The 20,591-nt window shown below is 39.3% G+C and overlaps 1 long non-coding RNA gene across 1 annotated transcript in view; it reads left to right on the forward strand.

Annotated features, from left to right (window-relative positions):
- LOC131480179 (uncharacterized) overlaps positions 1 to 20,591 on the forward strand; it is a 106,353-nt gene that overhangs the window by 62,751 nt on the left and 23,011 nt on the right. The window lies entirely within an intron of this gene.

Here is a 20,591-nt window from a genome sequence, read left to right on the forward strand (position 1 = left end):
CCAGGGAGGGGAGGGGTCAAAACCGGCAGGGGGGAATGTGGAGGGCTCCCCTGCTGGACAGCTACTCCCACTGTAGAGCATGAGCTGGGATGGGGGCAGACCAGACCAGGCAGGGCTACAACACCTGTGGGCCTCATGTGAGCTGAATCAGGGAAAAGCCAGGTTGGGCTGATTGATCCTACTGCTGCAAGCATTAATTAGAGTAGGTGAGGGTTGGCTGGGCTTTGCCGCAGCATCAGAGGCTGGCACTGGAGGCTAATTCTGTCAAATTGAACTGCAGAACCACCTGAAGAGTGGATAATCTGGGAGTGGGAGTGGCCTGGGAGGGAAAGAATGGGCACCTTCCTCTTGGGTTACCACTCCCACTGGAGAGCATGAAAACCAGGATTGAGGCAGGGGTGGAACACCACCCACCGGTATGTATGTGGGCTGGATAATAGAGCAGGTTGAGTTGCCTAGGCTTTAATGCCCATTGACATGTATGAAAGCTAAATGGGATGTGGGACAGGCTGAACAAGTCTGCGGTACATACTGGCAAGCATGGGAACTAAGGTAGGGGGCAGGCCTGGTGGGGGTTTTGGGAAGTCGCACCGACTAGGCTGCAGCTCCCACTCTTTTGTGGGAAGCCACGTATGAAGTGGGCAGGATCGGGCTGGACTGCAGCACGCATCGGTTCATGTAGAAGACAGGGCTGGAAACAGAACTGACCCAGAAATTGCAACCACCAGCAAATGCATGAGCTGACTGGGGCAATGGACTGTGCCGGACCCAGTACTGGCAAGCACACACAAGAATCAGGTCTGGGATTATCTCAGACGAGGTTTCTCTGGGGATCCCTCCAACTGAACTGCTGATCTCAGAACCCCAACCATGAAGGGACTATGCCAGCCAGTGGATTCTGAAGAGATTTCATTGCACTTGGAGCAGGGTGATTGGCAGCAATTCAGACCTGTTGAACTATCAAAACTACATGAGCAGGACCCTTGGAGCATGCCCCACATTGGGGACCTGGCGTGGGTGGGAGGCTGGGTGGGGCTTTTCACTTTATCTCTTTCCTTACCCCAGATACAGAAAAAAAAATGATATTAGTGTGGAAACAATGGTATTACTCCCTTTCCTGTAGCCCTTGACCCTTCATGCCCTGATCAACTATGTAAAGATTACCAAAATAAAAGAATTAAAAAAAATATTGAGCAGCCAGTATTTGAACTGGCTCTCCTGTATAGGATGCCCATGCTGCAGTCTGCAGCTTAGCTTACTGTGCCACAATGCTGGCCACAGAATACACATTTTAAATTTATATTATATCTGCTTTTTATGGATTATACTTTCAGTGTCATCTGAGAAATATTTTTTCTGTCCCTAGATCCTGAAGATTGACTCTTATGTTTTCAGGAGTCCAGTTTGTGCAGACCCAACTATATCCAACTGATGGCCCTTTCTCAAAGGCTTCATTTATGAAAGCTTCAAATTGCTTGTTTTTGGTGAATGGAGGTTTGTAGGACATAGTGCTATCCCTCTACTCATAGAATCACATATAAACTCACTTTGTGTTTAATATCTGTTAGAGCCTTGTTTGGTTTTCTTTTATGTTCTTTCCTGAGAGTAAGTTGTGCTTACCTCAGAGAAGTAGGATGAAATTGATCTATGTCCTGTTTTGCAGGCTAGAAGTGATGAGGTTTTGCCTGTTAATTACTAGAACTAACTGAAGATAAGTTCTGTCTTGCAATTCTCATTGTCTTTTCTAGTCATTAGATTAATTTCTAGGAATTGTGGCATTTCTATAACAATTTGAAATTTGAAGTGGAAATATTTATAATTGTAAACTTTTGGTTAATGTAGTGTTAACCATTGTGGGCTCAAATGTCTGCTTATAATTTTTCATCCTGAAAAGTAAATCTTATGATTATTAGATTGATGCCTCTGTCAGTATATTCAATTTGGGAATTTTGGGGATTGTTTATAGGATCTATAAGCAGAAATCATAAGAATAAATTATTAATGTGTAAAAACTATTCTAATACTAACCATAACATTCTGAAACACTGAAATATTTATTTTGAAATAAGCTACAGGGGACAGAAAAATCTAGAGATTTTGGAAATCAAACGTAAGAGATTGTTTTTTAAAACAGTGTTTTCACTTGAAGTAGATTAGCCATGTGACTTGATTTAACGTCACTGAGTTCACTTGATTTGATCTCTACTGGAGTTGAGAGACACTGATTTGCCTTTCTGGTCATACCTTGCAAATTGTATCTTGTCATCTGTAATTACCTTTCCCACAACAATTTAAATTCCTTGTTTGCCTGTCATGCTTTACATAACTAAAGCTTTCTTACTATACTTTTTAAGCAGGTCAAAATGCTGCACCTCACCCCCTGAAGATTACATAACAAACCTTGTTTATTATGAGCAGTTATTTATTTCATTTGTTGCATTCTTTCCAGAAACATGTCTCCTTTAATATATGTAAGTTTTCAATCTGCTGAATACATTTTTAAGATGAATGTGTTCCAAATGACTAGGCTGAAAGGTACATTCTCTTGGTTTGTTATTTGGAAAGAGGGAAAAATAGTGGTCAGATTATTTTTGCTTAAGAAGAAACCCAGTTACTAAACTGGCCAAAATTATTCAGTGAATGACTGTGAAATGAAAAAAAATGAATAAAACCACTTCAAGTATAAGTGACATATATTTTTCCTTTCATCTATGGGATTCATTGTGCCCTGTTCATACCTAACTGCTCATTCTGGGTTTTTTTTTATTCCCTTTTGGAAAAGTATTATTTTACTCTTAATTATATGTAAACTACTTAAAGATTGGAGGAAAGCCATATTTTGTACTTGTTTCTCCATTCCTTTGAACTCTTCCTTTAGATAAAATGATCTTTTATTCCAGAATTTCTTGTCAGTTTTAAGTTTAGACATTCTCTGACATTCTGCAATTCATCTGTGTCTGCCCAGATTTCCAACATTGTAATGTATAGAAAAAATTGTGGTTCTCTTTTTAGGAACCATAGCTCTTCACTAAAATGATCCATCTTAATATGTGAAAGGAGATGTTATATGTATATTAATTCTAGAACAAGGGAGAAAAAGCAAACGATTATTGAAAGTATCATTTGAAATGATGTGCCTATGTTTAATTTTGGTTTAGAAAATGTGTTGCGTGTACTCAAGGTGACTAATAAACCAACTGGCTGCATTACATACAGCATGTTATAAATACAACTATTATGTTTGTCCCAGTATCCATTTTGTGAAAACCTTGGGGAAAGATAATTTCACCCATTAACTTTGAAATTTATATTACAATAGTGCATCTTAAAATAATTTTAAAAGATTGATGTATTTATTTTTGTTTGAAAGTCAGTTACAGAGAGAGAGAGAGAGAGAGAGAGAGAGAGACAGAAAGAGAAAGAGAGAAAGAGATATGTTCCATTTTCTGGTTCATTAGCTGCAATAACCAGAGCTAAGCTGGCCTGAGGTGGGGAGTCTGAAGCTTCTTCTCGGTGTCCTGTTTGGGTGCAGGAACCTGAGAATCTGAGCTTTCCTAGGGCCATAATCAGGGACCTGCATTGGAAGTGGAGCAGACAAGACTAGAATGGTACCCATATAGGATGCTAGCACTGCAGGTGAAGGAATAGCCTACTAATCCATAATGCTAGTTCCTTAAAAATAAATTTTGATAATCTATATAGTGTGGGAAACAAGTGGATTTGATAAATTTTATTTTATTGGTGTATCTTGGGAAAGATCTTTTAGATACAATGGCGGGACACATTTCAGTGTTGTCTCCGGGTAAGTAAGTGACATTTCTTATGAACAGCAGTTAATTTAAGAGGAAAAGATTCATAGAATTATCTAAATTATTAATTTATATGCTTAATTTTAAATTTCCAACTTTAATAATAGAACTATTTTTTCAAACAAAGGGTGGGGAGTAGATCCTGAGGATCTCATGATGAGAACTATGCAGAATAGGAATACAGGAATACTTGAAACTGGCACCATGCTGGTTTTCTTTCTCTTCTTCCTTTTTTTTCCAGCTATGCCCATTACAAATTCCCTCATTTTCTTGGGTTTCCAGCTCTTATAAACAGGAAGAATAAGTCATTGAGAAATAGAATAGCTTTATTGAAAAGAAAATTGAGTTAAAACATGATAGAATATCTTTTATTAATTAATGTATTTATTATTTTGTGATACAGTTCCATTGGTTCTGAGATTTCCCTCCCCACATCCTGCCCCCAATTTCCCTTATAGTATTACAATAATATAGTCCTTCATAAATAGTCATAAGTTCATCATTCTGCCAATTCATTATATCCTGACATTGTAGATATGGACAGTGGCAGAGAGTCCAGCATCCTGTTGTCAAGATATATCCAACAGTTTCATTGGGAGTCTATCTTTGATTTGGAAGTAGAGGTGCATTCTACATTATATCTTCACTTATCTTAAGGCTTATCAATCCATATTTCAATTTGATTATGTGATTGCTACTTTATTTCATATTCAACGAGTATTTCTTTGACACCTACCACATGTCTAAAGTCCTAGACTCTAAAGATGAAATTAGAAATAAGAAGCAATAGCACATATTCCCAATGAATGCTTTTGTTTATAGTCCATTCATAGCAACAGAAACCAACACAGAATTGTCTCCTGACAGTCCCGTGTCATATGAGTCCAGCCAGTGGTGCCAGTTTAGAGCTGGCTGAAAGCACATTCCAGATAAAGCAGAAATCTCAGCTACTTATTTTGACTGGAGGGAGGATGAAAATTTCTGACAACTATTGTTTTGATCGCCAGTTATTACAAATTTATTAGGTTAAAGCAACTGAAATTTACTATCTTACAGTTTTAACAAGCAGAAATCCAGAACAACTCTTACTGGATTAAAATCAAGATGTCAATTTGATTCTATCCTCTTTTGAGGTCTTGAGGGAGAATCAGTTTCCTTTCCTTTAGCTTCTAGAGGCTATCATGTTCCTTGGCTCATGACATCCTTCTTCCATGTTCAAATCCTCCATGGAAAGTCCGGTTCTTCTCACATGGGCTTATTTTGACCTCCTTTGCTAGTTGCATATCTCTGATGGTCTTCTCCTCTCTTCCACTTTTAAGGGTCTTAGTCATTCTGGGGGAGATACTTAAATAAGTCAGGCTAATCTCATCCCAAGTTCTTTATTTGTTAATTGCATCTACTAAGTCACTTTTTCCATGTAAGGGAATATATTCACAGAATCCAGAACATGGGAATCTTTAGGGATGTAATTTGCTTGCCACAGTAAGTTATATAACCACAAAGGATTCTGGACGGCCCTAATTACAAGAAGAGCAGCACTCTTCAGTCTTCACATTTAGGTTTCCAGCTGCACAGCTAGCTATCTTATCCCTACATAAAGCACACGGAGTTAAGCTAGCTGATGATATAACTTCCTGTCAAGGGTTCAATTGTTGTTGTCCCACACCCCTACTTCCTACTACCACATCTTAAATGTATTCCTTTAAATAACAGCCTCCAGCGTTGACCACATTGGGAGAACCTCTACAGAGGAAACTGAGGTTGGAGGAATGGTTTTAGTATCCTAAGAAGAAGAAACTTGAGAGTTGTTGTGCACTTACTTTCCTTCCTTTCCCTCTCCTCTCCTCCTCTCTCTCTCACTCTACCTCTTTCTTTCTTTCTACCTACCTTGTAGGAACATAAATGAAGGAAAGAAGTCAGGAAAAGTGTCCTTACCATGAACCAAATTGGCTGACATCTTCATTTGAGACTTCTCTCCAGAGTTATGAAAAAAATTTTTTTTCTGTTATTTAGAACACCCATTCTATGGTATTACGTCAGTGAAGACAATTTTTACCCACTGTTTAGTTTTCCTCTTCCTTTTTACTCCCTGACCCATGTGTCTCCTCATAACTTTTGCTTAAAGTAAAAAATAAAGTATCTTCAGGGTTAGATGAGAGTGTAACATTTTGCCCAGAAGGAAATTAAATTCTGAGAACATTCTGAAGTGGTGTGTTATGTGAACTGGTCTTGAGGGACAAGGCAGTGGTGTGAATGTAATTTTGAAGGTGTTGAAATAGCTTTTGAATAGAGATGCACTGCCCGAGCCTATCTGGAGTTAATTTATGTTTCAGTTTCTTGCATGTGTCATGTACTAACAGGCTCCATTACATTTCCTGGTAGGACCATCAGGGATGGGTAATATAAGAATTACCGGCATGTTAGTGTATAGGTGGGGACTTTTTTTTACATTGATCTGAAGAAAAGACATAAGTTAAATTCTTAACCATATTGTTTCATTCTCTAGTTCAATTGATTTCTCATATTGCCTGAGGTAGCACAACATGGTGTTAAAATGGAGCTTTTCAGACATCAAGATGCAATCACATTTCAGATATCAAAATCTGAATCTGGGGATCAACATCCTTCAGGAATTGCAGAGTATATAGTCACGACATTTGTAGAAAATCTCACCCTCGCTAAGGAATTGGAAAACAAATGGGTGTTTGCAAATGAGAGGATTTTAGGAAGAGGAATACTTTGGATAAGCTTGTATGAAATTCCCATCCTATTTCTGAGGAGGCAAGGAGGAAAGGCCTGTGTTCCCCATTTCAGTGCAAGAAGAAAAAAGGAAGCTTCAGTAGGAACATGTAGAGAGTCTCACATGTATGTAATGCCTGCAGCTGTTGTATGAAGTGGAGGATAACTAATTCCCACATGACAAAGCTTGAAGTCAAGAGCTGGCCGAAGTTTCCTGTGGCTTCAAAGTTGAGAAATGAATCTGGACAGCAACTTCTCTCTTCTCCAGTCCTGAGCCGATATAAGAATTGTGGAGTCTAAATGGAAAATCAACCTTAGGAATGTCAGTTTTAAACTATGTGCTGCTTGGGAAGGCTCTAGATGAAGATTTGAGATGTGATGTTTAATTAAGAAGTGAAGGGGATCAGAAGTCCCTGCCTGCCTGCCAAGATGCACAACAGAACTCTGGCGGACGGTCCCGTCAGAGGTCCCTCTGAAGAGCGCAGATACTTGCATGGGAGTGTGTAACCTCAGTGACCATGTCTTCAGAACACACCCCTTTAATTTGTTCTTTTCTTTTCTCTCCAGTCTGTATTCCAAACTAAAGGGACTGGTGACCCCCAAAACAGGGAATAGACATCATAGGCAGTCAGCAGAAAGACTTAAATGGTTATGCTTCCACTTCTAGGATGGAACACTCTCAACATTAACTCAGATTGGAAATTTTTTGTGAACTGAAATACAACAATGTTGTTTATTATTGTGTTTGTGAAGGATAATGGAAAATTTATTACGAAGAATGACCAGTGATGCCATAGAATCTCATACATTCTCATCCTGCAATACAAAACAGTTGTTTCTGAGAAAAATTAAGAGACAATGGGAGAACAAAAGGAAGTTGCTCTGGAGATTATACTGCAAGAATCCAGCTTGTTCAGCATTCCAATAATGGTAGCATATAATATTCATATATTTTAGCCAATATAAAGAAAGTGGACTGCATTCAAATCAGTATAACTCCCTTGGAAAGGATGAATCATCTCTTTTTGTTTCAAATGCAAAACAACTACTTATAGCTTCTCAAGGTCATTAAAATGGTATATGACTTCAGATAAACATTTATTTGAAATGCAACAATCAATCTACCTGCCATATTTAACTTCTTTTCTAGATTAAACCACTCTTAAACTTCCTTCTCTGCTCAGAGAAACATCAGATACTTTTCTCATTGAAGGTCACTGAATAAACAAAAGTTGTACCATTCTTCCAAAGATAGCTAAAAGTCTGCTACTGGAGTTCCTAAAGGTTGATTTTGATCATAACCTTGCACAAAAAGTTCTGCAACAGATGATGAAGTTTGACCCATTCCCATCATTTCTCTTGGGACTTTTTAAAATAAGAGATCGAATTTGTGTTGTTAATGAGTGCTGATGAGATTGGAGCTACTATAAAAAGAGATAAATTTGAAAAATATCAGGAATGATGTGTGAGGGTCTTTAAGCAAGAATAACCACCTTGATCCCTGACAAAAATGGGGCAGGGGTGTTGGGAAAGAGAGAAAGATATAATTTTCAATCTGTTAATTCAGTAAATGCTCACCTCAGTAGGCAAGGGAAAGCCAGGAGACAGGAACTCCATTTGGGTCTCATGTAGACTTCAGGAACCCGAGTACTTTGGTCATCATTAGCTCTCTTCCAGGTACATTAATGAAATCTTGGAGCTGAAGTATAATGTAGCTGGAACCAATATGAATCCCAAGTGATGGCTTAACTCATTGTGGTAAAATGCCTAATTCCTTTACACAGATTGTGACATGGTTATTACATGTATTGCTTCAAAGTATCTCAGGATAGATTTTATTACTTAAGTCATTTATTAATCTTTTTTTTTAAAGATTTATTTTATTTTTATTACAAAGTCAGATACACTGAGAGGAGGAGAGACAGAGAGGAAGTGGAGCTGCCGGGATTAGAACCAGCAGCCATATGGGATCAAGGCAAGGACCTTAGCCACTAGGCCACACCGCCAAGCCTGTCATTTATTAATCTTTTCAGCATTTGTACTAGAGAGTGAGGAAGAAATTCTGCTGGAGTGGAAACATTTTTCTGCTAGATTTTGAAAACTTGTACCAATATAAATGGAAAGAAATATAATTAGAAGGGAGCCTTTGAAGACACCCTGCTTAGTAACATTAAATCTTCTCTGGCTCCTTTGCACTTTCACTACCATCCCTGTTCCTAATTCCTATTATTTGGTTTAATAAATACTATCTACCTCCAAGAGGAGTGGAGGATTTGGAGTAATTGCATTTGGAATAATATTTTATATTAATGTGATGCATGTTCCTTGTCCCATTGAAACCTTGATAGTGAACTGAGAGTCAAATAAGTCTCAACCACATGTTGCAACAGGAGTTTTTGTAAGAGGACCCTGCAAAAATTTTTTCGTGGAAAAGCCCTGAAAACATTAGAGCATTGGAGAAGGTGCACACAGTGGATGCACTGACTCTGAAGTCATTAGAGCATCCACACTTCATGGCTTTTTATTTACATTGCCTCAGGAGTTTTCATTATTAGCGAACAGGTAGGAAACACTGTCTGGATTTTTTTGTGGGAGGTATTTCACCAGTGTTTTCAGTGTTGTTCCTGAGTTTCCTTTCATTTTTGTATTGTGTTTTTGGAACAGAAATGTTGGATCCATAGTGTATAGGTGGGTACATTTAGCAATTAATTTTTTTGTGCATTTGGGTTGGTGTGAAACATGCTAAGTCCTTAATCACTGTGATTTCCTGTATTATTTAAGGTATGATTATCTGTTATTGACAATTTCCCAAGTCTCTGACTTAAGAAAAGCTAATTTTGTAATCATACATTCATCTAAGAGGGAACAGATAACTCATAAAGTTTTATTCATAATTTTCAGATTTCACTTTTCATAGTGTTAAACTTATGAAAAAAGGTGAATTATAAAAAAACCTTCTTGGAGAAAATGATGCTACCTTATGACTATGAGTTGCTGACGAATTTAATAAAAGAAAATACTTATTTTATATTTTTTCCTACTTTTTAATTGAATTTATTTTAAAAATTTATTATTTATTAATTATTATTATCATTTTGTGATACTGTTCCATAGGCCCTGAGATTTTTTTCTACCCCCTCCCCAAACTTTCTCCCTCCTCACTGAATTCCCCTATATTATTATAATAGTATAGTTCTTCATAAACAGTCATAAGTCCATCATTGGGGGCATGGACAATGGCAAACAGTTGAACATCGTATTGTCAAGATATGTTTAACAGTTTCATTGGGAGTCCATCTTTAATCTGGAATTAGAGATGCATAATGTATTGTATCCTCACATCTAAATATGATAGTCTGCATTACACAGTTACTATATATTCCTTTAAATGAAAAGCCACAAAACAAAAATCAGCAACTAGAAGAAAAATAGAAAATTTATCATGCCATCAAGTTAAACAACATGCTACTGAATGACTAATGTGATGCTGAAGAAATGAAAAAGAAAATCAAGAACCTTCTTCATGAAAATGATGATACTCTATGATCTATAGGTCAGTGAAAAATTTAATGAGAAAAAACTGTTTTGAAGAAATGAAAATAAAACCATCAGAATTCATGAGATATAGTTTCCACTGATCTTTGTTGGCGAGATGTGTCTCCTTTAGGCAACAAATAGATTTTTTTTTTAATTTGTAATCCAATCTACTAACCTATGATGTTTGATTTGTGGATTTAAGTCATTTACATTTAGGGTAAATAATATTGCTTCTCGGCCTTTTGGCTAAGAGCAAGTGTACATTTAGGGTCAATATGTATAGGTGTTAATTTGGTCCTTTCATTTTAGCAATGGGTTGTTCGTTGATTTAGTCTTCTGTTGTTATTTTACTGGGACATTCTTCACATTTGCCTTCGGTTTTGGTGGGTACTATTCGTTTTCTCTGTCAAGAGAACATCTTTAAGTATCATTTGTTTGGAAGAGGCATATTTTTTTAACTTCTTCACTGTGGAAGAAGTTTATTTCATTATCAAGACAAAGGAAAGTTTTGCTGGGTATATTATTCTGGGTAGACAATTTTTTTTTTTTTGCTTTTAAAATCTGGACTATGTTACTCCATATTCTGTTTTGCAATTCTTTCTCCAGATTAGGGAAATTTTCTCTTATTATTTCATTAAATATATTTTTAAACCCAACTTCTCTTTCTCTGCATTCTGTAACTTCCATAATTCTTATGTTTGGCCTTTAAATTGTGTCCCTTAATACTTGAATACTTTTTTTTAGCTTGACCCAGCTTTTAAATGTTTTTCCCCATTGTGACTAGAAATATGAAATATGTTCCAATTCTGAGATTCTTTCTTCTGCCTCCTTCATTGTATTATTGAGATTTTCCACTTAAGTTTCAATTTGTTCTTCTGCATCCTTCATTTAAAAAAAATTTTGGCTTAATTTTGTTTCAGTGTTGCTATTTCTTGTGTGACATACTCCATGGATTCCTTGAACTCCTGTATGTGCATCTCATTGTTGATAAGAAGATTTATAATGAGTTTTCTGCATTCTATATCCTCAATTTTCTTGATGTATTTCTCAGTTAACTTTGAGGTTGGCAAGAGCATTTGCTCCTTTGCATGGGAGTTTTCAGTAGTATTCATTGTGCCTCTGTCTCTCCTTTTGCTCTTAGTCATTGTACTTTTCTGATTAGCAGATTCTTGTTATTTCAGGTGTCTCAAGTTGTGCCATCCACAAGTCTACAAGTTGATTTTACTTATTGCAGTTGGTACCCAGTTCTTTGTTTGCAGTGACTTGTGCCACTCCCCCCAGTGAGTTTCAGATCTGGGCTTTTATGTTAGATTTCCACAATAATCTCTGTAGCCCCAGCTCCTGGCTCACCAGTCTCCACCTCCTGTGATCCCCTACTGAGGCTGTTGTCTGTACAGTGTTTCTCCTACTTTCAGTTTGCATAGATGCCAGAATTAGGGAGACACCAGGTGTCCTAAATAGCTAGGTTGGTGGTGGTGCTAATATTGCTGCACCCTGCTTGCCATTTGGTCTGAGGGCCACACAGACCTATTTTGAGTTGTAGGATGACAAAGTCAGTATTATTTTCCTTGTGCGACCAGTACAATTCACTCACCTCATTGAGTTCTCTTTCAGCTTAGTGTATTCACTGCTCACTATTGTCCCTACAGTCTCAAAGCCTTTGCACACTGTACAAAATGGTGCCTGATGCACCTCTTGTGGAGTTCTGGATCTGTTGGATGTTAGGTTTGGTGGCTATCTGAACCTATTTTTGGTGGAACCTGTAGGATGCCATGTCATTGCAGTGCACTAAGCCAGAAATGAGTTCATTCCAAGCAAAGTGGTTGTGCAGTCCTGTCCTATAGTCTTGTCTTACCTATTTGGCTCTACTGGGGGTCTGGGCTGTGAAATCCACTTTGTTCCTGTACTACCAGTTTGGAATCTGCTGCTCTTACTCCTGGTCAAGTCAAAGAAACCAGCAGGATAAGCAGTTCTTTGCCTGAATTCACCTCCTGAACTCCTGGTGAACTCCCTGTGCCACCTAGTTTCTGGTGAAACTCCAGCCGCCACTGTATATCAGATTGCTGCTCACTGACTGCCACAGGAGTATCTGGTCATTGCAAGGCCACACCATTGTGTCTGCTGCTTCCTCATGTCCATCAGTCTCCATGTACCCCTCTGCTGCCGGTCTGTATTCTCCTATTTCCTAAAATGTGCCCTCTATGCTTCACCCTGGTTCATGTTTCTTTGTGTGTTTAAGCCTGTCCTTACCCTATTCTGCCATCTTGATTCTTCCATGAATGCTTTTTATGATATGATTTCGTGAGCTCTTGGATTTCCCGTACACCCTCACAAAATTCCTTACCCTCCACTGATTTCCTCCTATATATTAGTACAGAAATATAGTCCTTCATAAGCCGTCATAAGTCCATCATTCTGCTATTTAAGTATATCCTGACATTGTGGGTTCAAACAATGGCAGAAAGTCCAGCATCCTATTGTTAAGATATATATAACAGTCTCACTGGGATTCCATCTTTGATCTGTAAGTAGAAGTGCATACTGCATTTTATCTTCACCATTGGATATGTTAGTTTCTATGACATAGTTACTATACATTCCCTTAAATGAAAAGCCATAAAATAAAATCAGCAGCAGGAATAAAAACAAAAATTTACAATGCCATGAAATTAAATAATATGCTATTGAATGACCAGAGAAAAAAAAAAGGAATTACTTTTCTTGTTCATCTCTACAAAGCATTCATTGGTCAAGTAGGGACACTTACGTGCAATAACATGTTCACAATGACATGACACTTCCATTCATGAAAAGGAAAAATAGAAGGCATAGCTCATTATCAGAGCCTACAAACATGTTGAAGTTTTTTTCTAAATGATTATTAATTATGATTTAATTTAGGGCTCCTCATGACTTAATAGTTCTATCATAATACTATTTCAGGTGAAAGACCTGAAAGCCCACATCCTGAATCTGTCTTTGCTACAGAGTTGAATTTTATTGGATCCTTGTTCTTAAAATCTTCCCTTATTATTCAAATTCCATTGTTTGAAATCAGGAAGCAATAGGCTTTTTCTTACCAGCAAGGTTTCAGATATGTTTTGACTATTTCCTTTCATTTTGGTAAACAAGCTATCCTTTGAATATTTAGAAAGAAAAGCCCATTAAAATTCTGAGTCTTTGCATATCTTTTTCTTAGAGCAAAGAGTAGCAAACTTTTCTCTGTTAAATCCCAAATTGTAAATATTCTGTTTGCATTTTAGGCTACACAGTGTTTGTCACAATAGCTGCATTCTGTTGTATTGCAAAAGCAACTATAGATTATATGTAAAAAATGATTTTATTGTCTTCTATTTTATAACCACTAAACAAATATCATGTATGTCATGTGTTTATTTTTTGTTTTGTTTAATTTTTTGGTAATGCTGTACTTTTCATCAAATATCTACCTATATATGTGCTGAAATAATATATATTAAAATAATGCAGCTTTTTCACAGGAATTAAACTTACAAATGTCTGTAACTTAACCCAATAGAGGTTTACTTTGTGGATGCATAGAGTCTACCCAGTCTGCCATAAAAGCAGGTTGTATTGTTACATACCTTTCCATGCAGAAATTCCGGGATTCAGGCTGATTTTGGCTTTGTTATCATCAATGCAAAGCATTCAAGGTCACCTCAATTGATATTCAGTTGATAGAAAAAATGAATAGATGACATTATGAGGCAATTTTACCAGTCAGGTTTGGAAATATCTTGAAGTACTTCTGTTCACATTTTGGAGACTGATGTATAACCATGCTTGGCTATAAGCAAAGCTGAGACATGTAGTCCAGCTTTATAGCCAACAAGCAGAAGGTATGTTTCACAGTGAGCACACTGAATTCTCTGCTTAATTAGTAAATGTGGATTAATAATTGGAGCTTTGTACATAAGCTGTGTGGTTTTAGCTAGGCTTAGAGCCAATTCACCTTTCTTAAAGTAGGCATAAAAATCAAGATTATATATACAATGCATATTAAAATCCCTTACATCTGTTGTCAGCTAACAAGCACTTAAAATTTATCTGTAAGAATGCAATAAACATCTATATATAGCCTTCTCCTGATTCAATAAATGTAGTCTTATTCATATTTGTTGCTTATTGTAGGAAAAAAGTTATAGAATTAGTTTTACTTTCCCCCAATTCCTGTCTTCTTTTTCTTTCACTATCATGAACTCAGTGTTTGTTTTTTCTTATGTAGTGGCCTCACTGTTTTATAACTCAAGTACTGCTGACTAGCTTCTTAACATAGCCAGCTGAATTATTCCTGGAATGAGCATTGTCTTCTGGTTAAAGTCATCCAGGGACAGAAGGATCAAAAATGATCCCTCCACCCTCTTCACCACTCTTCAGATTTATCAGTCACTTAGAGATGGGGGAAAGAGAAAATAAGAAGGTAAAGAGGCAAGGAAAGGTGAGACCAGGACTGAACTAATGTGTGAATTAAAGTACTAAGGGCTGGTTTTGTTTGTTTGTTTATTTGTTTTACTTCTGAAAATAAAGGGGAATCCCATTCATTAATAGTCATGGTCAAAGGCGAACCTTATGTGATGATTTCTCAGAGTTAAGACAGACCCTCATCATAGTGTTTAGGAAGAGAAATGTTATCAAAAAGTTTATCTTTTTTAGTGGTGCTGAGTCAAAATAATGCGGACAACATTTTAGGATAAACAGAGGGTTTCAAGTATCAGTACATGAAGAGGAATCAGACTCACATTTCTAGAACTAGTATCTAGCTGTTGGAATTTTAAGGAGACAGGGAAGGTAGAGTCAGTAGTAAGGGGAACAGAGGATAATTACATTTGCATACTGGCCTCTGGCCAAGCAATATGGGGCTGGTTGAAGTTACCATCTTTATTTGATCTGGTTACATATTCTCTGTGTGTCCAAGTTCCTGGTTGGTCAATGGTATCATACAATTTGGAAAATTTGTATGATGGCCAACTAGGATTCAGTGATTTTTCTCCTGCACTTGGAGGTCTCCTGTCCAGACTTGGAAGTTCCCTAAACAAAGATTTTTGAGTCAGTACCAGCTGTCAAGGTGTTATCTATTGAAGAAGAAATTAAGAGTCCAGTTATTGGAGTCTTGCAAGGCTGCCTGCACAACTACCTCAACTCAGTGCATTGGTTACTAGTATCCACCATTCAGGTACAGTTTAGGGGCTCTGGGTCAATGGTATGAAACCCAAAGTGGGTGATCCTTTTCTTGGAGTAGAACTGGAGCATTCATATGTTTTAATTCTTACTGCTTCAGAAAAAATATATTGTATTTTGGCATTAGGAATTGTTCAACCTTAAACTTTTGCATTCTTTCTAGCATTTTGATCTTGAGTGTTTGACTAAATGGTAAAGGGATCTCTTTTCATAGGGATTAAAACAGTGTTGAACTCTCAAGTGTTTTACATGTGTTATCTTTCTGAATGTGTGCAGCAACCTGTGGAATAGTTACAACTTCTACACCATTTTAAAGATGAGGAGACTGATATGCAGAGCAGTTAGTTGTTCAGGATTACCCTGAAGAGTCTGGGGCAGTTTGTGCTTAACTTGACTGACTTTACTGTCTTGTCGCATCATCTCCCTCAAGGAATTAATGCTATTATTTGTTGAGAAATTGCCACGTAAAAAATTCTATTCAAACCTGTGTTATTCCATTTAATAATCTGTACAACCCTCGAAAGTAGAAAATAGTATTAGCCCTATTTTATAGCTAAGAATACTAAGTTCCATTGTTTTTAATAGCTTATTCAATGTGTTAAAATGATTGAGACAATTTAACTCTGCAAGAAATGCTCTGTGTTGTGGCTAATAAGTCTCAGTAGGCCTTGCGTGAGTGCCTGGGTTCTGCTAACACAAGCAGGCTGCCGGGGGTATGGGGGTGTGGGCTTGCAGGGGACATGGGGGATGGAGCTGGTGGGGCATGCAGGGATCTGGGGGCTTGTGCCCAGGCAAGCAGAGCAAGCCAGGGATTTGTGCATGTGCTTGATACTGGCAGGGTGGCAGGGAGTGGAGAGCTCTAGATTACCATGCTGGCCTTGTGTGCTGGTGGACCAGGTTTGGGGAACTGAGAACGTGCTTGGATCTTGGGTGGGTGGAGGAGTAGGGTCCCAGGCCAGCACACATGCCAAGAGCTTGCATCCCTGGTGGACAGGCAGAGCTGTAGGCCAGCATGCCACCCTATGGGATGACTTGGCTTGAGAGGACTGGGATGGAGAACCCATGCACTCCTGGGTGCAGGGACTGTGGATTGTCAGGGAAGAGGGTATGGGGATGTGTGGGAGGGAGGACCACTGAGGGAGTATGTTGCAGGTGAGGAATGACTTCTGGGGGAATTTCCACCAACAAGGCCACTGTACTTATAAGTAAGCAAGGAGCTGAGACTAGGTGGTTTGAAGGAGGGAAGCTGCAGGACCTTTCTGGGTCAGATAGATACACCCACCCATGTTGGAGACCTGAACTGGGCTAGTTAGTATTAATCACCACCAATCACCACCCACCAGTACACAATAAAGCTAGGTCTGGAGACCTACCTGGCAGGGCTAGATATCAAAATACCCAGCAGAGAGTGTTAGGACAGGGGACCTTGCACGTTAGGCTGGGCCATGACACTGACCAGCACATGAGAGAACCAGATATGGAGGTGTATTCTATGGGGGATATGTGGGCTCACCCCTGTGGAACTGTAGTCATATCATGGAATCCCAAGATATTCAAGGGTACTGGGGTGGGGAGCAGTGTGAGCTGGTCCAGGCTACAGCATTCTTAAATACACAATAATATGTTGTGTGGCAGGCTGAGCTGCAGCATACACCAGCACACAGAAATGTTGAAATAAAGGGGACAGACTATACCAGGTAAAGGATTAGCACTTACTGACACAACTGAAATCTGGGTCTGAGAGTGGGCTTGGTGGCACCAACTTGGGTAACTCCCCTAGTGGACTGTGGCTTCCTCTGGTGAGCATGTGATTCAGGCCTCGGTGTTGGTCAGGCTGGGCAAGGCAGATCCACTTGTCAGCAAGTGTGTGGGTTTGTTTGTGGTAGAGAGTGGGGAGGAGTGAGGCTAATGGGCAGGGCCGGGCCAAAACTAAACCCAATGGCACATAGAGGAGCCAGGCTGGAGTGCAGGACATGCTGGGCTAGGTTATCATACCTGCTAGTTTGCATGAAGGCCAGGGATGGGGACCAGACATGGCAGAGCTAGGCTGTAGCACCCACCAGCAAGAGTTGGGACTGGGGACTGGGGGGTGGGCCAGAACAAGCCAGGCTGCAGCATCTGAAGTCAAAGCCCAAGTCAGGGGTTGCTTTATGCCAGGTTGGGTTAGATGAACCATTAACATGTGCAAGATATGGTTGCAAGCCTGGCTTGGAGTTAAAGGGACACCCAGCTGGTTCCTCCTAGTGAGCATAAGAGCTGGAATGGGGACAGTGAACTGGGCTGGATATGACCACAGTCTCCCTCAGTATGGATGCGGACGGTGTTTGGGATGCACCAGACTGGGCTAGACTCCAGCACCTACTGGTGCTTGTAAGAACCAGAGTGGGCATAGAATGGGCTGGACCAGGTCTCTGTACCTGCAGAGCCACCTGAAAGCTGAGTCTGGAGGTGGACCAGGCATGGCTGGGCTATAACACCCAACAGTAAGAGCAGGAGTAGGTGTGGGCCAGTTGGGCAAGGTTGCTTTTCTTGCCAGGACAGGGGCTGTGTCAAGTCAGCCTGGGTCAAACACCCACCAGTGTATATGAGAGCTGCAACTGTGAGGTAACCTGATGTAGGAACTTGGTTAACTCTTCTGACATGATGCAGTCCCTGCAGGTGAGCGCAAGAAAGAAGGTTGGGAGAAGTTCATACCAGGCAAGTTTATACTATCCCTTGGCATATGTATGGTTCAGATCTGGGGGCAGGCTAGCCTGGGCCAATTCATAGAGAACTGAGCCTGGGCAGACACAAGAACCAGGATGGGGTTCTGGGCAGGTTGTGTAGTGCTGTAATACCAGCCTGTTCACATTAGGGCTGAGTCTGGGGGCAATCCAGGCTGGGCTAGCCTATAGCACCCTCCAGCATGAACTGGGACTGGGTGCAGGCTGGACTGGGTCAGGCTACAGCACCTGCCATCAAATGCAAGGTGAGGCATGTTATGCCAGAATGGGCTGCAGTACCCATCATTACACGTAAGACTTGGGGGCAAGCCGTGGGGTAAGTGGGTAAATCCTGGCACTCAATATCTATAGTTGTTCTTCATTTCTTTGCAAAATGACTTCTTAGTGTGTTGGAGTAGTCAAAGGAAACCTGGGTTAATAGGTACATGGCCAGAATATTAATCCTGGTTTTTCCATTGACAGTTTGTAATTATTATTGTCTGATTGCTTGTGGCTCTCAAAAATCTATCTGTTGAGGTCTAATTCACATCATGTTGCCAGTAAGATATGGGGCCTTGAAGAAATGATTAGGTCATAAGAACAGAAACCTCTCAACAGGAAATCTGTACCCTTATAAAAGAGGCTTGAAAAAGTTTTCTCAAGTTTTGGCTTTGTAAGAATATGCTTCGGGCCCACCGCATTAGAGTAGTGGTTAAAGTCCTCGCCTTGCATGCGCCAGGATCCCATATGGGCACTAGTTCTAATCCCGGTGGCCCTGCTTCCCATCCAGCTCCCTGCTTGTGGCCTGGGACAGCAGTTGAGGACGGGCCAAATCCTTGGGACCCTGCACCCGTGTGGGAGACTCGGAAGAGCTCCTGGCTCCTGGCTCCTGGCTTCAGATTGGCTCAGCTCCAGCCATTGCAGTCACTTGGGGAGTGAACCATTGGATGGAAGATCTTCCTCTCTGTCTCTTCTCTTCTTTGTAAATCCGCCTTTCCAATAAAAATAAATAAATCTTAAAAAAAGACTATGCTCACTTTTTTTTAAGTAGAGTTGGGTCTTACCAGATACCAAATCTGCTGCCTCCTTGATCTAAGATTTCCAAAGCCTTCACAACTGTGAGCAGTAAGAATCACCCGATCTGAGATAATGTTAGAAGAAATGGGCTAGGACTGTGACTTCACATCACTGAAGCTTAATTTCTCAGAAATTCAAGAAATGGGCTAGAGAAATTCTTGTGTTTGTTTCCTCTCTGATTCTCTGTTAATTCCTTCCATCTCTCTCTCTCTCTCTTTCACACACACACAACTATTTTCTCAACTTTACAGGAAATTTAAATGACAAAATGCTTTTAGAAATATAAGAATATTTTTATTATTCCAAAATAATCAGGACAGATATTTGTAGAACCCTTAGGTATTATATTTTTAGTTTTCTACTAATATTATAAATGTACACACATGTGAGTTGTTTATACTTAAAATAATATGAGTCCATGATTTGTGCTTTATTAAAAAAAAGATTTAAATAAAACACCATGTGAAACAAGTACATAACTGAAAGTTTAACATCTTTGAAATAACTCATGAAATACTTTCAATACCCTTTAGAAAAAAATGTAAACTTGGCAGAACTCAATTACACTAAAAAAAAAAGAAGGAATGATATTAGAAAACAGTAAATCCCCCTATTGGCTAATTTTTTTTCTGAAAGAACTTTCTTTATACAAATATATTTGTAGATATTACATTATTTCAATTTTTTAGCAAGTTGTTTTCACCTACTTCCTAATACCCCCTCATTTCAATGGAAGAAAACCTATGGAGGGCAAGGTGATACAGTTTTACTTCTTCTTGACAAAAATGAATTTTGGGCGCACCTAACAGCATTTGATAATTCCCTTAAAGTAAACAAGAGACGTGGTTTAGTGTCCGTTGTTCCATATTAACATGTCTTGTTTCTGCTGTTAACCGTAGAGCTTAGTAGCAATAAGTGGAAAATTTTGAGTTGTGTCGTCACTCCCTGGCATCTGAACTGAGCTATTCTGAAGACATCCTGTGTCAATACCCTGTGTCTCAGGAGAGGAGGGCCACAGTGGAACACCTGTCCCTACTTCCATAGACTGATGTTGCTAGAGAAAACCTCACCAGCCAGCCTTTTTCAATGTAGTCCTAATTTCTACTTTCCTCATCTTACTTTTCCTTTAGAAAACCACTGTTGAGTTCCTCACTAGGTTCTGGAAAGCTGTGGCGGTTGAAGATACAACCATAAAGAGGGTGCTTGCCCTGTTCTTGAAGCCCCAGGGTCTAGCAGAAGACTGTCCTGCATTTAGTTGTTTCACTCACTCACTATCATTCCTTCCTCGGGCCCTATGAATCCATGTTCCTATAAGGCAGGAACTGCCTGAAAGAATTTCTAAGATTATTGAAGAACAATCCACTCATCCATTGAGTTGAGACTTAATATAACATATAGAACTGGACCAAGAGTATAGGGCAGACTGGCAAGTATCCTGGCCCCAGGGATCTCAATTCCAGGAGCTTCCCCTCTGCCATTAGAGCAAGAATTGAAGAGGTGTGATGATCCCCTGGCCCAGTGGTTTCCA

The sequence above is a fragment of the Ochotona princeps genome, chromosome 4, assembly GCF_030435755.1.
Source record: "Ochotona princeps isolate mOchPri1 chromosome 4, mOchPri1.hap1, whole genome shotgun sequence".
NCBI lineage: Eukaryota > Metazoa > Chordata > Mammalia > Lagomorpha > Ochotonidae > Ochotona > Ochotona princeps.